We start from the raw sequence: 12,809 nt of genomic DNA, 5'->3' as shown, positions 1-12,809 counted from the left end.
CCAGCTAGCTGCCTCACTTTCCTGAGCCTCCTCGCTACCACCCTCCCCCACATCTACCCCATAGAGTGCCTGCTCAGTGAGCAGCAAACTCTTTTCCAAATTGTCAATTGTCTCAGTGTTGACATTCGCCTGTTTAGATACTTGATGTGCGATTCCAAATGGGCAATTTGCTCACATTTTGAACAAAGATATGCACCGTCAAACGGCTGTTCCAGGACTGCATACATTAGACAAGATGTGCACTGGACTGCGCTGTCAATAATGGAACACATACTAAGTACTTGGTAAAATTAAAGTATTTTTACTTTATTTCATTTTTTTAAAATACAATATTCCTATCACATAGTATCATTAGCCCCACATTAAACCTACGCGTTTCAAACCCCAACGTCATTCTCAGTCATGGCTACCAGCAGTAGTGACTATTTCCTATTTATCCTTGAAAACTCCACCCCTTTAACCATTTGCAACAAACATGGGTTTCAGAATCCATTACATTTGATTTTCGTTACAATTGCAGTAAGGCGTGCATAAGTTAAAAACGATAGAGGAACGCATTCTAGTCAGTAGGTATGATATTTAACATTTATTGAATGACAACTCTATCAACCATTTTGAATGGTCACTTCATAAAAAGTCATGGCACTCATACACAGATCATGGAAAACTCACTCACAGAAGTCACAGTATTTCATAATGAATCAAAACTTACCTTAATACAACAATATGGACCTCAAGTCAACTAAACCCTTATTTTTATAAAACTGCAAGAATCAATAGGTAAACATGAAGTCTATTCTTGAATTGAGACCCTGCAGGAATCCCATTTTCATTTGACTTTACCAAGTGCTGGATTGATGTTTGCTATATTGTTTGTATAGCCAACATTAACTTTTTCAGCAGTTTGTGCCACAGTAAGCAGCTCTTCTGTGAGATCAGGCAATATGGGCTAGCTTTCCCTACATTCATAAGTGAACCTAGGGTACCCATAATCTCGATGCCCACTGACCAGTTGTCCTTCCTTGGACCACTTTTGGTAGGTACTACTAACTACTGCACAGCAGGAACATCCCACAAGACCTACCGTTGTGGAGATGTTCTGTCATCTAGCCCTGGTCAAAGTCACTCAGATCCTAAAACTTCAAGAACTCACTGCACACTTGCAGCCTAATGTATCCCACCGTGTGACAGGAGCCATTATCATGAGATAATTGTCAGTAGTGTCAATGTTATGGCTGAGCAATGTATGGTTTTAGCCAAAACGGTCTTATTGTGGTTCATTGACAAACTATGGCAATTTCGCTGGTTAATAGACAAGCTTTGGGTTGGGTTGTCATACAAATCTATCTGGGTCAATTGCATACCTGGTTAGATCTGTCACACTAGAGCCACCTGCCATGTAATGGCAGTTCTGTAAGTAATCCTATGGGTTTTCCATTTTGGTCTTGGTTGGTGAAGCTAAGAGGTATTAAGCTGTCTAACCTTTTGGATCAAGTAGTCCTATCACCACCATTAAAGCATGCTAGTGTGCTCATTGTAACCACAGTTTTCATTGTGGCTGAAGTGTGATTCTCTGTGCCCTATAGGGGCTTTCCAGGCCCCACAAACCCACTTTAATTACACATAACACACCTGTAGAATTAGGGTTGTAATAAACTGACTGGCAAAAAGTTGTGTGGATTGGCCACTCAGGAATCCAGTCACATGATTGTCTTGTTCTGAAAACCTGCCCCAACTATGTCACCAGGTTCCTGGTCTTGGCTATGGAGGGGGCAGGGGCTTAAAGTGGCCCCATGTTGTAGGCGGGTCCAACTTAGCAGAAGGCGGGACAACACAAGTAGCCAGGGCTAACAATACCATAGTGCAAAATACCATCCCAGCACAAATACGAAAGTGCAGCACATCATACTGCCCCCCAAAGTTGTCCCTCTGTGGTAGCCATCAATAGCTACCATCTTCTGTGTTCCCCCTCCAGTTGTCTTTCATAAAGATTTTGAGTGGGGGCTTAGGAGGTGAGATGCAGGCCACAGTAGCTGAATTCAGGAAGGCACCTGTGTTTACTGGCTACATCCATGACTACCTTATTCTCACATTTAATTACTGTTGAGGGCTCATTATGTACCCGGCCAGCAGCAGAGGGGAGGGGTGGGTGGCCCACTGGGACATCAGCCCGGTGGGAAATTTCCCTTTAGAGTCTTTGGCCAATCCACCCCTGGGAGGGGACATCACTTCCACAGCCTAGGACAGGTGAGGAACTGTGGACGGGGTCAGAACTTTTACTTTCCTTGCGCCTCTGCAAGTTTGTAAACCCACCTGTTTTAGCTGCGTCCCCAGCATTTCCCAGTTCTCGGCTGGCCCAGTCCATAGCCTAGGCCAGAAATCTTGTAAATGACATGATGCCAGAGAAATAAGTATTTTCAGAAGAGGAGTGTCACGCGACTGGGATCCCAAGTGACTGATCCACACACTTCAAGATGGCAGGTATATTACAAACTTTCTTCTATAGGCCAGTTATGTCTAAATAAGTTGGGTTTGAGGGCCTGCTGGATCCCCAAAAACCCATGCAGCCATGCACATTCATCATCTGAATCCTAGTTCGATTGGAAGCTATTCTTTTTGACTCCCCCATACATACGCATGCCCAAGGAGAAGAGTAAGTCACTGCCAGAGGTCACAACAAGTCCTCTTTAATAAACTGCTGATGGTTTATGGCATGAGTGGAGTTTATGGTATCACACCCATTATCCCCTACGACCAGTGGAGTAACCGGCGGTCTTCAAACATGGCGACAAAACCTTTCTAGTAACTCTAGTTATAAGCTATTAGCATAGAGAAAAAGTTAAGATAGATGATATTTCATGGAAATCCTTCTGCCTGTGGAGTCGTTACGGGCAACTGTTTAATATAATATTATTATAGAAACCTCTCAGCAGTTCTGATACCAGCACAGGGTAACGGCAGAGGGATGAAACTGGCCGATGGGACCATACGTAGAAGACATTTACTTCAGCCTGTAAACGCCCAAATTTCATTCACAAAATATAGGTTGCGTAAATGGAGCCTGCATTCTGATGAAGACGCCTGCAGAATCACTCCTGCTCATGAAATGAGAGATTACTAGAACGACATTAAAGGGCTTGTCTCACTTCAGCAAATGGAATTTATCATATAGACAAATACAAGGCAGTTACTAACGTATTGTAATTGTCCATATTGCCTCATTTGCTGGCTTGATTCATTTTTCCATCGCATTAGACCCCATTCACACGACATTTTTTGCAGAACAGATTTGGACCAATTTATTTCAGTGGGTGTGCAAATGTGCAAAAAATGCTGCTGCCCGCATCCGGATGTCCGTTCCGCATCTCCGCAAAAAAAGATAGAGCATGTCCTATTCTTGTCTGTTTTGCGGACAAGAATAGGCATTGTTACAATGGATCCACACAAAAAACGGGTGCCACACAGACGTCACCCGTATTTTTTGTGGATCCGCATTTTGCAGACCGTAAAATACATGGAGTCGTGTGAATGCACCCTTATACGCTGCTTGTTTCTAGGGCTGCTGTGTAGGTACAAGGTGGGGGAGACGGGAGCTGCTGTCTTGAGTGCCTATACCTGCTCCTATGGTCCTGGCCACCAGAGAGGCCGGCGCTTTTCCCTATGGTGTGCAAGCACAACCACTGCTACTGGATTACAGGGTGGTTGTAACCCCTGGATACAATGAGTGTATATTGTGATGGGAAAATGAATCCAGCCAGCAAAGGAGGCAATATGGATAATAACAATACATTCGTAAGTGCCTTGTATGAACTTTCTCTACATGATAAATGCCACTTGCTGAAGTGAGACAATCCCTTTAATTCTGCAAAATACAGATCCCAAATGCAGTGGTTACATGGCCAGCTTTATTCTCATTCAGCAGGGTCACTTGTCAGACCACATGCTCACTATGCATGCTGTAAGTACATGTAAGTCTTAGCGGCTTAATTACCTTTACACTCCCAAAGGTGAAGAACAAGCCTTGTGCTCCTGAATCCACACGGGTCATTCTCCCTCTGTACACAGTGATGCATATTTTGACATGAATGGAAAGAATACTAATTACTTAGGATTTGCAAATGATGTAATGTAGTAGTATCCCCTAAATACAAAGGGATTCCAGCCATTTGAGGACCTACAGAAAAGTCATTCAATAAGATCTATGTGCCATACTACACTGTTAAGAACAATGAAGACCAGGGACTTGGTGCAAGGAGTCATAAGGGGACTAGAGCGACCCTCTCGCTGGGAAATAGGGAAAAATAGGTGTTATTAAACGGGTATTCTGGCTCCACAATATTGGCCCATCCTCTCTTCACCCCCTGCAGATGAGTGGTAATTGGTGAGCTCAGGGTGGTCCCGACATGCTTGGTCAAATTTAAGTGGGCAAGGACTGCACCAACAACACTGCTGATATTGTGCTGTGCAGGCGTTGCCAGCTTGGCTGGGTGTGGGAGCGTGGTGCCACAGTTTGGCCTGGGCATGTCAAGATGTATTTCTTTTTATTAGAGACAAAATAAAATTGCTGGTGTTGGCCACAATGTTGTTGTGTCTTCTGGTATGTGAGTGGATTGCATTAAGTTGTGAGGGGGATTAGCATGTGCGCCCCTTACTAGCAACCAGTCATAATATCCCACATGTCAATCTGATTACAAGGGGCGTTCCAGTGTTACTGGGTGTGATCTCATGGAGCATCCATTATCAGTAAGTGTGGTTACATGTAGCACCCAAATGACTGATCATATGGCACCTTCAGCACCCCAGTATCTGTGATCAAATGGCACCCACATCCTTTACCAGCACCCAGGGTGAGTGTGATCGCATGGCACCCAAATCCTCCTCCAGCACCCCAGTGTCAGTGACCACTTGACACCCTCATTCTCCACCAGCACCCCAAGGTCTATAACGACACGGCACCCTCATCCTCCACCAGCACCTCAGTGTCTGTGACCACATGTCACCCTTATCCTTGACCAGCACCCCATGGTCTGTAACCACATGCTCTACAACTCCACAGGGTTATTGGGATCACATGCAGCACCCCAGTGTCAGTGACCACATGGCACTCTTATCCTCCACCAGCAACCCAGAGCCAACTAGATCACATGCAGCACCCCAGTGTCTGTGACCACATGGCACCCTCATTCTCCACCAGCACCCTAGTGTCTGTGACCACATGGCACCCTCATTCTCCACCAGCACCCCAAGGTCTGTGACCACAGGGCACCCTCATCCTCCACCAGCACCTCAGTGTCTGTGACCACATGGCACCCTTATACTTGACCAGCACCCCATGTCTATAACCACATGCTCTACAACTCCACAGTGTCATTGGGATCACATGCAGCACCCTAGTGTCTGTGACCACATGGCACCCTCATTCTCCACCAGCACCCCAAGGTCTGTGACCACACGGCACCCTCATTCTCCACCAGCACCCTAGTGTCTGTGACCACATGGCACCTTCATTCTCCACCAGCACCTCAGTGTCTGTGACCACATGGCACCCTCACCCTCCACCAGCACCTCAGTGTCTGTGACCACATGGCACCCTCATTCTCCACCAGCACCCCAAGGTCTGTGACCACACTGCACCCTCATTCTCCACCAGCACCCTAGTGTCTGTGACCACATGGCACCTTCATTCTCCACCAGCACCTCAGTGTCTGTGACCACATGGCACCCTCACCCTCCACCAGCACCTCAGTGTCTGTGACCACATGGCACCCTCATTCTCCACCAGCACCCCAAGGTCTGTGACCACACTGCACCCTCATTCTCCACCAGCACCCTAGTGTCTGTGACCACATGGCACCTTCATTCTCCACCAGCACCTCAGTGTCTGTGACCACATGGCACCCTGACCCTCCACCAGCACTTCAGTGTCTGTGACCACATTGCACCCTCATTCTCCACCAGCACCCCAAGGTCTGGCACCCTCATTCTCCACCAGCACCCTAGTGTCTGTGACCACATGGCACCCTCATTCTCCACCAGCACCTCAGTGTCTGTGACCACATGGCACCCTCACCCTCCAGTGCTAGCTCTCCCTCCACCCCCGGGCAGTACTCCCCTTCATCCCCGGGACGGATGTGGGACGCTGATCTCATCTCCAGCTCTTCAGTCCTTTGAAACTTTTCATCGCCTCTCAAATTACTTCCCATTTACCCGCAAAAGACCAATAAGTGGCTGCACCCTGATGACTTTAACGGCTCCCTAATGAGGAAATAGCAGGAGGGGGAGGTCACAAAGGGTTAATTTAAAGCCCCCTCCTCCTCTCTTCTTGCAGTTGGTAAATGTGTAGATGTGCTGTGTGAGCCTCACAGAGGTTCTCCTGCTTCTCCAGTCCTCACCTCCATCCACATTACATGATCATTGTTCTAGTAACTGGAGAGGGGATCAGGTCACCTTCACACCCACCCACCCACCTCAGCTCCTTCAAAGGTGGACTCCTTCAGAATCAGCACCAGGCTTTATAGTGCTTCCTACTCCTAGGATTGTCCCTTCTCCTCCAACATCTCCTGGAATGTCACTGGCTGGATATTACCCTGTGTAACAAGCTCTCTGCCAGCACCTGCCCATCTCTGCTATTGCCTTGGATCACAGACATTTAAAGAGGACCTCTGAATCAAGACCTAAAGAAGGAGGAGGACAGCACAGTGAAGACCTCAGAACAGGGTTACAGTATTTACAATCTACCAGGTAAATAGTCCCATCATTCTTGTTACTATGTATCAGTTCTGTCAAAGTTCTGCGTTGTTTCTAGCAACTTTGTTACAGATGAAGTGCTCCAGGTAAAGCTGTGGTCTGGAGGTTCCCCACCATCTGTGGGTCTTTCATTTTCCTGTGAGGGATCCTCTGTACAGATTCCATCTCCATTGCTTTAATATATGATAAGACCTTTGCAGAATGCATTGCTTACCCTCTTTTGTGTCTGCTGTAAATATTCTATGTAACCATGGCTAGAGATGAATGAATGAATTTTTCCAAAATTCATTTTGGCTTTGATTTAGTCGATCAGCCATCCGCTTCGATTTGGCCTGAATAAATGACACCTAAGGGCTCATGCACACGACCTTATGTAATTTGCAAAATACGGATCCACAAAAAAAAAAAAAAAAAACGGATGACACCGTGATGTCTGTGTTGCATTCGTTTTGTTGCGGATCCGTTGAAACAATGCCTTTCCTTGTCCGCAAAGTGGACAAAAATAGGACCTGTTCTAGTTTTTTGCGGAATGTCCATGCGGACATAATCATTTCAGTTTTTTTTTCCACCCTATTAAAATGAATGGTTCCGCATACGGACCTGTAAATAAATGCAATGGAAACAGTAGAAAAATACATTTCTGTGCATGGGTCCTAACTGTCCTGAATGTGTCCTAATTGTCCTGAAAAGTCGTAAGTGACCCTCTGAGGTCTCCTAGGACTGTATCCAACCCATTTCAAGCTCTTTACATGGCGACACGTCTGGCGTGCTACATTTTTGGTAATGGTATTCAATGGTGTTGCTGTGTGACATGCCGCAACTGCGATGCATCTAAGTTGACTATCATTACCAAAAATGTCATGCGACTTTTCGGAGACGTATGTCACTGTGTAGCTGCACACTTTTTTTTTTTCGCAGGACATGTCACCATGTAGCCCTAGCCTAGGACGGCATTAGTAGTGTCAAAGTGACGCAGACATATATGGCTATGGGTAAGCGCATGGTAGCCGGTGGTATCAGACTGTCTCACAACACGCTGCACTGTTAGAAATCTATCTATCTATATATATATGGAGCGAAAGAGAGAGAGAAAAAGAGATCAGTTAATTAATTTTATTTTATTTTTTGTAAAATTAACAGTTCAAAAATGGGGGGAAAAAAGAGTTTTGATGCGAGGTGCCTTCTCTTATTTCGAGCAATTCACACAGGAAATTAGAACTTTTTGGGGAAAATTCATAACATTCGATTATTGTAAAAAGGATTTAGGGTGGATTCACACTAGCGTTAGGGATTCTGTTATGGCTTTCCGTTATAACGGAAGATAACGGAATCCATAAGACGGAAGGATCCGTTCTTTTGCCCATAGACTTGCATTATGACGGAATGCGAAACGGAAGCCTTTAAAAAAGCATTCCATTTGCGTTCCGCCCTAATAGAAGTCTATGGGAAAGCATTCCGTTATTTTCCGTTATAACCATGTTATAACGGAAATCCATAACGGAATCCCTAATGCTAGTGTGAACCCACCCTTACTCATCTCTAAACACAGACAAACTATAGGTAGTTCTCCCAGAAAGTGGTGCACATCATTAGTAAATGTCACTGCCAATATTTGCACCGTTTTATAGAGCGTGATACATTTACACCTGTAGGTGCTTTCACACTTCCACACTTTTTTTAAGCCAAAGCAAGAAGTGGAAGCATAGGACCTCTTTCATACGAGCGAGTTTTCCGTCCAGATTTGATGCGTGTTGTGAACACCTAGCATCCGGACTGAATCCTGACCTGTTCATTTCAACGGGTCGGTGCACACGTCGTTTTTCGCGGATCATCTCTGAATTCAGGAAAAATCACAGCATGTTCTACAGTGTGCGTTTTTCCCACAGCTCTGGCTCCATACAAGTGAATGGGGCTGGTGTGAAAAACAGAAGGCATCCGGATGCAATGTGTGTATCACTGATGATTCCTGGGAGATCTAGATTGTTGTTCTTCAGTTTTCAGTTTTCCGAGTGCAATCCGGATGGAAAAAAACGGAAACCCTGAATGCAATTGCAGACAAGACTGAATGAACTTGTAAGCAAAGCCGTCAGTTTGCCTGACACAATCTGTATCGCTCATGTGAGAGAGGCCTATAGGAAAGCTTCTACCTCTGTAACCTATTCGCTTTGATGTCAAAAGCTGCATAAAAAAAAAACCCTGTATCCAAACTGCATGTGTGAAAGCGTCCTAATGTGTGTGCTGTAGAGGAGCTGCCGTCAGGGGCTTGGTAGCTGCAGGGGAGAGGAGAAAGGATGCAACACCTTTGCAGGGTGTTACATTGGTGAGCGATGATTGATTCCTTGGGCAGTTTTCACACCTTGGCACTGACTGTGCGAACTTGTGTTTTAAGTTCGGCGTCTAAAGTTTGGGTTATCGAAGAATCGCGTTATGGATTCCGCTGCCACGGACCATAACGGAATTTAGAATCCATAACTCGATTCTTCGATAACCCGAACTTTAGACGCCGAACTTAAAACACAAGTTCGCTCAACACTACTAAGGAAGCGTGCTTCGTTTGCCACTCTATACAGAATTTGGCGCGGGACATTGAAATATACATACCCTGTGCAGCTTGCCCCGTAGATATACTATGGCGTTCCTAGCATGGGCTTCCGAAATCGGTTTCCTGAGTGTTCTGACAGACCGCGGCCGCAGGCTCCATGCCATAAGGATGCACTACCTACCTAGAGATCAGTGTTCGTAACCTGTCATTATATCCCTTTGCTAAGTATTCAGCATCCTGGTTCTGTCAGGACTTAGGCTGGTTTCACATGGGCGTGACGGATTTGATCCGGATGCGTTCAGGGTGCGTTCAGTGAAAATGCTGCGATTTTGGCACTAAAACAAGTCGGTTTTGTCTGTGATTGCGTTTAGTTGTTCATTTTTTTCCGCGCGGGTGCAATGCGTTTTGATGCGTTTTTCACGCGCGTGATAAAAAAACTGAAGGTTTACAAACAACGTCTCTTAGCAACCATCAGTGAAAAATGCATCGCACCCGCACTTGCTTGCGGATGCAATGCGTTTTTCACGCAGCCCTATTCACTTCTATGGGGCCTGTCCTGCGTTACAAACGCAGAATATAGAACACGCTGCGATTTCAAAGCATTGCAGAAGTGATGCGTGAAAAAAAACGCTCATGTACACAGCCCCATTGAAATGAATGGTGCTGGATTCAGTGCGGGTGCTATGCGTTCACCTACCGCATGGCACCCGCGCGGAAATCACGCTCGTGTGAAAGGGACCTTACACTGGACAATTTGTGTCCTGCGTGTTCCGTGAAACGTGCTTAAATATGGCAGAATAAATAAAGGCAAGCTAATAGTCCCCATGTGACTGATTCCAAAGCTATCACCTCGTTGACGGCAGTTGTAGGGAAGCACTGAATATTCACATGCCTCTCACCCATGGGATGGGATAGATCCTATAGACGTACCCTACCTATGGCACGCCGCATCCTGCGGGCACAGATCACAATGTCATCCGATCCGCTTTGTAACCTTAGAGCAGGCATCCTCAAACTGCGGCCCTCCAGCTGTTGTAAAACTACAACTCCCACAATGCCCTGATGTAGGCTGATACCTGTAGGCTGTTTGGGCATGCTGGGAGTTGTAGTTTTGCAACAGCTGGAGGGCCGCAGTTTGAGGATGCCTGCCTTAGAGCTTGTACAGAGCCTCATTCACACTTCACCTTGCTAATCCCGTTCCCTGCATCTGCCCCTGATACTCCGCAGGTACGCCATATCGGAGACCTTCAGATCTGCTTTGATTTGATTTCCCGGACATGGGATGCTTTGTGAATGCAGACAATGAATTTTCAGGAGGTTTCCTCTAATCTGACATGTAATTACAACTCCAGTCAATTTTGAGGCGACGTGGGCGCAGGAGTGGGGAGGCAGGAGGTGTGCAGACAATGCCATCCCAGTGCTTTGAAGTAGTACTGAGGATGCCACGTGTGTGCAGCGAAGGAGACGCCAGGATTATGTGTGACTGGGAGCTGGCGATGACATGAAGTGGCAGCAGTCTGGAGTCTTGTAACAGTGGGAAACATCAGGATGCCATGTGGGGACAGCGGCTGTTCCCTATGTGTGGTGGATGAGTTCTGGCAGGCGTAGTCCAGCTCATGTGCAGTAAATACATGGTGCGAGCAGACTCTCTGTCACCTGCATTCCTTCACTGGGGTTACCAGCAGTCAGACATGTGGCTTTCCGAGTCCTTCTACTGCCGGGTAGCAAGAAAGACGCTCCAATCCGATCACAAATGTTCATTGCCCCAGTCGCTCAAATACTGCATTCTCAGGTCTGACTCCAGCACAAATCCTTTCTGCATACTGCCTGATTAGAATGGACGCTGTGTAATGCTTAAAAGGATTGCACCATGAAAAATATTCTACATTTTTCAAACTAGCACCTGGATCTGAACACTTCTTAGTATCGCCAGTGAGCTGTTCAATAAAATCTGTATAGCGCCACCTGCTGTGCGTTCTTTTTCTTATATCTCTGTCCACCTCACTGAGGTGGTTGCACGCTCTCTGTTTAAGGGTCCATTCACACGTCCGTAGAATGTGTCCGCACCCGTTCCGCAATTGTCAGACCCATTCATTCTCTATGGGGCAGGAATGGATGCGGACAGCACACAGTGTGTTGTCCGCATCCGCATTTCCGGAGCGCGCCCCCGATCTTCCCGTGCGCCGCTCCGGAAAAATATAGGACATGTCTGCAATTGCAGACAAGAATAGGCAGTTCTATGGGCGTGCCGGCCGGGTGTATTGCAGATCCACAATTTGCGGATCCGCAATACACTATGGACATGTGAATGGACCCTTAATCTTCAACTGCCTCCAGCCATATTTTCTGTTAAAGGCCTCTTGCACGTTCCATTCCATTTTTGCGGGTTCTGTTTGCGGTCTGTATTTGGAACCATTCATTTCAATGGTTCCGCAAAAAAATTTGAATTTACTCCGGATGCATTCTGTTTCCGTATATCCGTTCCGCTAAGAGATAGAACTTGTCCTGTTATTGTCTGCAAATAACGTTCTGTGGCTCCATTCAAGTCAATGGGTCTGCAAAAAATACGGAACACATACGGAACAAATGCGTATGTCCTCCGTTTTCTGCGGATCCATGCACACTTTGCGCATGTGTTTACGGTTTAAAAACATTACTGTACATTACAGTAATGATTACAAATTGTATGTTTACGTTTGCGATCCGCAAACAACGGATTGCATACGGAAACCATACGTAGATTTTTTGCAGAACTTCGGAACGAAAACGGAAACACGACGGAAACAAAAAACGTAACAACGGATCTGTGAAAAACAGACCGCAAAATACTGAAAAAGACATACGGCCGTGTGCAAGAGGCCAAAAACTGATGGTTGCAGGGAAAGAACTACTTCAGAAAGGACATCTCCCCCCCAACCGAGCTATGATATGGAGAGAGCTGCAGCAGAAAGGGCACTCCCTCTGAGAAAGGACACTCCCTCCTGAGCTTCCATCCTGATATAAATCTAGCAGAACAATTGGAGGAATAAATGGGGAGATCTCTGGATCCATATGAGGTACAGGGCTGGTTTTATTTTTTTCATCAGTCATGGTATAACCCTTTTAATTTCTCCTGTGCTGGCGCTGCAAGGCATCTGACACTTGCGATCATGTTTTTTCACAGATTACAGGTTATTGCTGGGGTCCCACTGATTAGTTTATTATCAAGTGACCCTTCAATCCAAATTAATTGGTCTTGTCCTTGTCATTAAACTCTTCTATCCTGACCGGGCAGCCAGGCTCACCTATCTGTCTAACCGCTACTCCGATGCCTTCATGTGCCGGTCATTGCACTGGTTGCCCATACAGTATAGGGTTCCATTTAAACTGCTCATTCTCACCCACAAAGCTCTCCACAGTGCTGCACATCCCTAATGGTACTTTCACATTAGCCGCAGGGGAGTCCGGCGGGTGAACAGCCTGTCGGATCTGTCCTGCCGCTAGTTCACGTGTGCCCCCGGACTGCCGCTCCGTCCCCATT

General features: G+C 46.3%; 1 protein-coding gene across 1 annotated transcript in view; it reads left to right on the top strand.

Moving 5' to 3' along the window:
* The first annotated feature begins 6,286 nt into the window (after positions 1–6,286).
* NOTUM (notum, palmitoleoyl-protein carboxylesterase) overlaps positions 6,287–12,809 on the top strand; it is a 63,459-nt gene continuing 56,936 nt past the window's right edge. Inside the window, exon 1 of the mRNA XM_044298932.1 lies at positions 6,287–6,741. The gene's annotated coding sequence lies outside the window, so the exon portion shown is untranslated. The remainder of the gene's footprint in view (positions 6,742–12,809) is intronic.

This window comes from Bufo gargarizans, chromosome 6 (genome assembly GCF_014858855.1).
Source record: "Bufo gargarizans isolate SCDJY-AF-19 chromosome 6, ASM1485885v1, whole genome shotgun sequence".
Classification (NCBI taxonomy): domain Eukaryota; kingdom Metazoa; phylum Chordata; class Amphibia; order Anura; family Bufonidae; genus Bufo; species Bufo gargarizans.
This window is presented reverse-complemented; position numbering and strand designations above follow the sequence as displayed.